The sequence below is a fragment of the Emys orbicularis genome, chromosome 3 (assembly GCF_028017835.1).
Source record: "Emys orbicularis isolate rEmyOrb1 chromosome 3, rEmyOrb1.hap1, whole genome shotgun sequence".
NCBI classification, from domain to species: Eukaryota; Metazoa; Chordata; order Testudines; family Emydidae; genus Emys; species Emys orbicularis.
Window position 1 is genome coordinate 151,617,292 of NC_088685.1, and position 8,414 is coordinate 151,625,705.

Here is an 8,414-nt window from a genome sequence, read left to right on the forward strand (position 1 = left end):
GAGGGCGCTCACGGAGCAATCATTGAGTGGCTTGCTCTAGCTATGTCGATGGCAGGGGCCTGGCCCCCCTTTGCTGGGGGCTGCTTTGCTCTAGCCAGGCAGCGTGGGCAGGACTCAGACACTCCTGGCGAAGGTCCCTCCTGGGCACGAGCGGATCCAGGCCCTGCTCTGGGTGTGGCGCCAGGCATAGCTGAGGCCTGACTCACGCAGAGGGCTGTGGCTCCAGAGAAAAACGCAGCTGACTGTCACTAGAATAAGAGGAGGAGAGGGCTGGGCTCTTAAAGGCACAGGGGCCTTTCTGTCCCTGCTTGGGCCATGAGGCACCGTATGCCAGGGCAGGCCTGCTCACCAGCTGCACCTCTCCACTGAGGTGCTGGGCCTGCTCCTGCTCCCCTAGAATCAGTGCCCAGACTGTCATTGACTTCAGCGGGAGCCGGAGCAGGCCCTCTGGGAAGGAGGGTTTGGAGCCCAGGGGGATACCCAAGGCAGGAAGCTCAAAGCAAGGTCCCTAGTAGCTGTAGATTAACAGCGGAAACACCAGCCCCAGAAAGGAGTTGACAGGGCAGACCCAGAGGGGCAGGGAGTCTGGGGGCGAGGGGTGTAAATTTCACCAGCTTCCCCTGTAAGTCACTGACTATACCCCCTACCCACTGCTTGTTTCCACTTGAAATGGTCCCATTGGAGCCCTTGTGGCTCCCACCTCCTGGGCCTGAGATAAGGCAGGGTCTAGCGCTAACGGACAATTCAGCAAACGCTGAAACTTGGGAAGTGCTTTTCCGTACTGGGACCAGAATGAATGAGTCCATCGCCCAGCTCCTGGGGTGCCTTTGAGCCCCTCACCAAGCCTGGGACCTTGATGGGCTCACTGAGCAGCTCCGCCCACCTAGAGGCTGCATGACACATGCAATGAATGCACAGTTCTTGTCAAGCTGACTTTGCATCTCTTCTCAAGATCAGAGGTCCCAGCACCCCTGCCTCTCTCCTCCAAGGGCTCAGTAACCCATCTTGCGCCCACCTGTGCTATGCCCGCTGTCTCTACAGCTGAGCTACCCCAGGTCTGTCCCCTGGCTGGTAAATAGGGCTGAAAGGATATGCCGCTAGCTCTTTCCCTCAGCCAGGGTGGATCTTCTCTCGGACCTGGCAGCACTGCCTCCAGCAGAACTGGGAGTGGCTCTGCAGCTCCATTGGGCTTGGCCTATTCTTTCCTAGCTTCGTCTGTTTTACCCAGTCCACGGGGCAAAGGACCCTGTTCTCTGGTTCCCGGCTTCTTGTGCATCCCACAAAAGGCTGCTGGGTATTTTGGAGCTAGCCCTGGACCAGTGGGTGACACCTAGAACAGGAGGGGTCCCAGCAGGGTGTTCTATTAATGCAGCCATCTGGCTGGGGATTCTTAGGGGCAGGGACTGCCAGGCTCTGACCCCAATCCTGCTCCCTTGGAGCTAATGGCAAAATCTCCCACTGACCTCAGTGGAAGTAGGCTGAGGCTGGAAGGGGTGAAAGCAAAGATCCTCAGCCAAATCTAACCTGCTCTAAGTATGCAACGTCACTGGGATTGGGACCCCTTTACAGCAGGGATGTATCTTCCCGTTCTCTCTCTCTCAGCCCCTGGGGCATTTTCCTTCCTGCAGCTAGTTCTAATTAGTACCTGGCCAATGTTGCCTGCTTTAGCCTGTCAGCAACATGATATGCCCTGGTCATACCACCAAGGCAAACCTGTCCTCCAGGGCAAACCTGTCCCAGCCCCCACCCCACCCCCCAGGCTCCTGCCTCTCCTGTGCCTAGGGAAAATAAACAAATTAGAGGCTCAGGTGAGCTTAAAGCAAACACTGAGCCAGAGCTTCTTTTGCCAGGACTCACCCAGCCACATTCGCTACACGGTCACCCAGCGCAGCAGGCACAACACCCCCTTGTGTGCTTGCCCAGCGCGGCGCAGGTGCCCTGCCCCCGCCCATGCATTTGCCCTGCGCATACAGTGCCATGCACCGTGTCCTGCACGCTCACTCAGCACTCTTTCCTGAGTGTGTAACCGCCCCCGCCCCCAGTGCATGTGTGCCTGCTCAGGGCACAATACCGTGTGCAGTCCCTTGCACTCACCGGTATACCCATACAGTCCTATAAAGCTATACATGCAGCATACACCTGTATAGCCAAACTCACTGTACAGACCCTCACATGCGTGCAATGACACACACACATCCAGGCCCCTGTGTGTAGCACATCCTTCCCTCCCACAGGCTGTGACAATGGGTATTACCGGAGGGGTGGGGGGGAACGACACAGTGCCTTGTCCATCCCTTCAGAGGTGTCTTGAGGGAGAACGCTATCATGTATTTCATCTCAGTGCATTAACTCCTAGTCTGCGCTGCAGGGGATCTGGTCCCGTTGTGGGGCATTAAGCGCTGTGGGTGAGCTGCTGTCTGAGGTAGGGATCCCCATCTGGAACATGGGAGGATGATCCTGAGCGCTCTAATGTGGGGAGGGTGTGAGGTTAATTAATGTCTGCAAAGTGCTGTGTGGTTGGCATGCAGGCTAGGAAGGCTGGGTAGTGTTTTGTGTGCCCTCTGCTGGATGGAATCAGAACTACTCAAGTGTGTGTCATAGACCCTATACTGTTAATGGAGGTTCTCCTTCACTCAGTGGTTAGATCCTCCACTTTTGGACCCGGGCAGGCCTGAGCCTCTGCCTCAGCCCATGGTGGGAGCCAGGCTCTGAGCCTTCTGCTGACCCCAGGGCCAGCCCCTCTGGATCCATCACTGTGCAGGCGCCTTGCTTTTGGAGTGAGGATCCCTTTGGCGGGCGTCTCGGAGAGCTGAGGCTATTAGTGCAGCCTCCTCGCCCCTTGTAACATGCCCTGACGCAGCTGAAGGGCGGTGCAGGATCTGCAGCCCGACACATGGGGCTGGGTGAACCCCAGTCAGGGAGGAAATCCTGAAGTGGAGTGGGGAAGGGGAGGCCTGGGCTTCTCCAGGGAGCAGCTCCAGGGCAGGGAGTCAGACAGCAGCTGCTGTGCCTTTAATTTCTCTGCTCATACCGCCCCCCCTCTCTCACACTCAATCTGAGCTGCATGCTCGGCACATCCTGCCACCAGGCCAAACCCCACCTTTCCTCTGTGCAGAGCCAGCAGCAGAGCTAGTGAGCCGGGGCGAGGGAGGCTCCCAGCACCAGCGCGGAGCCAGGAAAGGAGAAGAGAGGAGAGGGAAGGGAAGGGCCCCTCTGGGAGCAGCCCACACAGTAAGTCTCTGCACTTCTCAGCCCCTCCGGCCACACTGGGATCCGATTAACAGCTCAGCTACTAGAGGCTGCTAATTTTAGGGCCTGCCTGGTAGGGAGGGAGGGGCTGGTGGCAGGGACCCTCCCTGGCTGGGCACTCGCTCTTCTTGGCTGTGGCAGCTGCTTCTGTGTCTCAGGGAGATGATCAGGTGAGTTAGGGCGGTGGCACCGGCACATGGCACAGGACTCTTCCCCCCCCCCCCCCCGATCTCTGAAGCTGTTGCAGGGGCTCGCAGGGCTCTGGCTAGAAGTCTGTGCTCCAGGCCTGGGGGTCCCCTCCCTTAGCAAGAGTGGGAAGAAGGGGACCCCTCCCCTTTGCACCTGGGAGGGCAGAAGTGGCATTTTCTCTTTGCCCCCCACCCTGCTAGTGTCTAGGGCATGTGCAAGGGGAAGCAGCTCTGGGTTGAAGCCAGCTGCTGTGAGCGGCGCAGGGATGGCAGAGGATGTGGGTGTTCAACCTGAGACCTGCCTTGGGTCCTGGGCTGGGGGTGGGTTGTTAACTGGATTGTTGTTCCTGCTCTGGAGTTGGGCCCCCTAGCACTGCTCAGCGATGCCCTGGGAGCGCCCGCCCCTTGCATTGCGGGGCTGCCCTGCTGGGGGTGCCAGCCTAGGGGAAATCCCAGGGGGCTCTTTCTTCCACCCCTCACCCATGCTTCCTAACTGGCAGTTCTGCACTTCCCCAAGGCACCCTGTCTGGAGAGGAGCCTCTCAGTGGGGGCGGGACAGATGGGCCTAGGGAGGATCCTGCCATTCTGAACGGAGAGGTTGCTGAGAAATGAGGTCCCTGGCTCTGGCAGCAGATGTGCTGCAGCAGTGGGGACCCTGTTAGTGCCTCGAAAGAGGAGGCTGCAGCCCACTGTCCCTGTGGGGCTTGGGGTCTACAGTTGATCAGGGCTGGGGGCTATGTGAGAGCCGGGGGAGGCTGTGCGTGAGGGTGGCTGTGCGGTCTGGCTGTTTCTTGGCTCCCATTCCCGGCTGTTTACAGGAAATAGCTTTTCTGCTCCAAGGCTCTGTACTGGGCCCAGCACCCTTTGGAACAATCTCCCCCTGCTCGAGCACCTCTGAAGACAGCGCCTTTCCATTTGCTCAGCTGAGGTGTAAGACTGGCCCTGGCGGCTCTGTGATTTCTAAAGATCCCAGGGCGTGTTTCCATGGAATTGAGGTGAACTCCTTTGGCCTGGCCAGATCCCAGCCTGGGTAACTGCACTGTGCCTTCCACTAGTCCTGCTGTTTCATGTGGGTGCCTGCCTTGAGCTCCTGTGTGTAGTGTTGCTGTCTGGTGTGTTCCACCCCAGAAGTGCTGCACTTCGGTGCTGGGTGTCCATGTGTATTATATGTAGTTTGGGATTGGGGTGTGGCATTCCTTGGGCTGATTGGAGAGAAAGTGCTATGCAAGCCTTGGTAACTCTTTATGTTTTGCTGGGTGTGGTGGCCAGGTGGGTCCAGGCCTGGTTTGAACTAGACACAGTTCCTAGGCTCTTCTGTGCTGTCTGAGCAGCCATCCCTGGGTGCTGGGCTCCTCATGGAGCGAGGAGGGCTCAGCCACACACAGCAGTAAGTCCAGCCCTGGGGCTGCTTGTCCTGTTTCCTTTAACTTTCTAGTCCTGGCGGGGGGGGGGGGTTACCCCCTTCTCCATTGGGTGATGCAGGCCTGTGCTGTGATGTCATTACTGCAGAGGCGTGGTGCCCTCCCAGCTCAGGCAGGGATGGTAAGCAGGGTGCTTGTCGTGTTGCAACAGGCTCTTGATGCAAATCTCGTGGGTTGGCATGGAGCCAGGCCTGTCCTAGATGCTTTGTACATACTCTACTGCATCGAGTGCTACCCACCTCCAGCCAGCCGTGGGAGGCTGCTGCAGGAAATGAGGCCTGCAGCCACTCCACACCTGGTGGGCAGCGCCCTGCAAGCCCAACGGCTTCAGTCCTGGGTGACCTGGCCAGCTCCGCAAGGAGCCTCCCTCAAATGCCTGGGGACCAGCAGTGGTCCCTCGACTGTGTGTTTGGGGGCGCCCCTGTGATCACAGGCCAGAAGCAAAGGGACCTGGACTTCCCTCCAGAACGGTCACCTGGGTTCTGTATGGAGCTGAACTCCTGTGCACTTGAATGAGGGTCTGCCTGCTGGGTCACCCTGCTGTTGGGTGTCAGCGTCACACTGGCAATCCCCGTGCACTGTGCTGCAAAGCTTTGAGTTCTGTTCCCACCTGGGGGGGGATTGGCAAATCTGAAAGAGTTGTCCCTGGAGTGGTGGCTGGGATGGTGACCAACCTGGCTGGTAGGAATAGTTGGTGATCCAAGGTCTAGCTGGGGGCCAGTCTCCCCGGTGCAGGGAGATTGGAGAAGCCAAGTCCTGGCACAAAGGTGGAGCGGGAATTGGTGAGACAAACCCTATTGTGCAGCTGGGGAAACTGAGGCACAGAACGGCACAATCGCCTGCCTGTGGGTGCACAGAGAGTCAGTGGCAGAACTGGGATTTGAACCCAGGAGTCCAGTGCTCCTTCCCTGATCAATAATGGTTGCAGCCATCAGCTAATAGGGCTCAATCTGGGCATGACGTTGCTGGGGGCTGAGCAGCGCTGTATTATTGCCTAGGCCGACAAATTTGCAGGGGCGGAAGCTCCCCTCCGTGCCCCGCCCCCCTGCTCCAGCTCACCTCCGCCTCCTCTGCAAGCGCGCCGCTGCGTCCTGTTTCTCTCCCCTCCCAGCGCTTGCGCCGCGAAACAGCTGTTTCGCGGGGCAGGGAGGAGGGGGAACGCCGCGCGCTGGGGGAAGAGGCGGGCCCGGGGGTGGGGATTTGGGGAAGGGATCCAATAGGGGAAGGGAGGGGGCGGAGTTGGGGCGGGGACTTTGGGAAGGGGGTTGGAATGGGGGCGGGGAAAGGGCGGAGTCGGGGCGGGAAAAGGGCGGCAATTATTTCCCGGCCTAGGGGCGGCAAAATTATTAATCCGCCACTGGGGCTGAGTGAAGACAGAACTGGTGTATAGGGGCAGATTAGGGGTTTTTGGGGGGGGGCAAGTGGGGGCCCCACCCCACCCCTTCCGCCTGCAGTTCCCCCGCGCTCCTGCCATGGAATGGGGTTGTGGCACGGGGGCTTGCCCTGCTCTGCCCGCCCAGTGCTCCAGCAAGCCCTCGTGCCCTGACCCCACTCCCCGGCAGGAGCGCCGGGGCCACCTATTTTTCCAAAGCCCCCGGGCACAGGCCCCGTTGGCCCAGTGGCTAATCCTCCACTGCTGGTGTAGGCTTTGTTTGGCTGCTGGAGAGAGGCCTTTGGGGAGTGGAAGGGCCAGTTGGATTGGGTCAGAAGGAACAGGGAAGGTGTCTTCCAAACCAAACAAACAGGGCAGCTGTCTCGCCCTCCCCTGCCCCCGAAAACCTCGCTGTGCTACCAACGTACGCTGGAACGGCTGAGGTCGCCAGTTCTGAGGGGGGGAGCAAGCTGTCCTAGCCACGCGTTGCTCCGGAGCTCCCGGCTGCTCGGATGCTTGGCACTGTGCAGGGCTTGGAGAAGGGAGTGAAGCCAGGGGAGGACTTTGAAAGGGAGCTCAGGGACTCCCAGGGCCAGAGTCAGCCCTGGTGTCACTGACTTGTTACACTGAGGAGAAGGCACTGCATGGAGAGATGGGGAAACCTATTGGGTCCCATCCCATCCAGCTCCGGGAGGTCAGTGCAGCGCAGAAATCCTTTCTCGTGCCTGCTTGGCTCTGTTCTATGCGGCCTGGCCATGGGGCTCCCCCCACTTCTCTGGGGTGGCAATTCCCCAGCCGCATCCATCTGTGTTGGGAAGACTTTCCTGAGATTCAACTTTAATTCCCACTCCCTTATTCACACCCCATCCCTCCTAGTTACACCATCTTCCCCCCCCCCCCTTGGGGTTTACAGCCCCAGGGATTGCATACTCCACTCCCAGCCACCTCTTAGCCAAGCTAGGCACACCTAGCTCTTCTGACCTTCTCCTCAGCCCCCACCCTTCCTGGGGCCCTTCACTGAGCTCCTTCCAGCTGGCTGCCCTCTTTGTGAGGAGATGCCCAGGACGGAGCACACTATCCCCGATACCAGAGCTCTCCCCACACACCCCAGGAGAAGCCCATGGAGGGGGCTGTGATTTAACCATTGTCGCAGTGCAGGATTGGCCCCCCAGTAGAGCAGCCCAGAATTAGTGACAGCCCTATTTTGTTCTGTTCTGTTCCAGTTCTTGTGCTGTGCCCATCACCATGGTATTGGAGCACCCTGCCCAGAAGGGGGTTTCCCACCAGGAGGTCTCCAAAGCGTCTGGATGGACCTCGGGCCCCATGCTGCAGCTGTGCTGGGGAGCAAGCTTTGTGGCTGAACCAGTATTTCAGGGCCCTGTTGGTAGCAGTGTGTTTCTGGGGGCCTGTTTTCCAGGAGTCTGTGGAGCCAGACTTGCCCCCTGGCATCAAAAAGATGGATGCTGCTGAAGGGGGCCTGCCAGGCACAGAGATGGCCTTGGTACTCCCTGGATGACAGTTGGCTTGTGCCTCTCTGAAGCACCATCCACAAATGTGCACCCTATATGCCCACCCAGGGGACCCATTGGCTCCATCAGCACCAGCCTGCAGGGAGACCTCTGTCTGCTTCTGCTCAGCTCGCATCCAGACCGGTTCCCCCATTTGTCTGAAATGCTCTTCACTCCCTCTGCACTCAGGAGGCCTCCAGTATCAGCTGCTGGTTCCCCTCCTTTGTGAGCATAGCAGCCATCAAGGCCTTCCCAAATACACTGAATAACAAGGCTAATAATAACCTATGCTGTGCGCTATGGATGGCTGTGCCTGCTGGGCAAGGCTCAGCTTATCCACAGGCGGCTTGCCCAGCACAGGGGGCTGCTGCAGAGCTGGGAGGAGCTATAAATCTTTGAAGAGGAAGCAGGGGTGCAGGAACCCTACAAAAGAGGCTGCTAGTTTCTAGCCCCCCAGGGATGAAGAAAAGCGTGTAAACATGCCCAGTGTGTCACTAGCGCAGGGAAGTCTGCCTGAGTCTGCAGACAGCCTGAAACCATCGCTCTGTGAGGGCGACTGCCCCCACAGCATTAACCACTCTACTGCTGATCACCGCATGCAGGGATGGAGAGGGAGGGTTGGTCTATAACAGGGGTCCCCAACGCGGTGCCCGCGGGGCGTCTAAGTGCACCCATG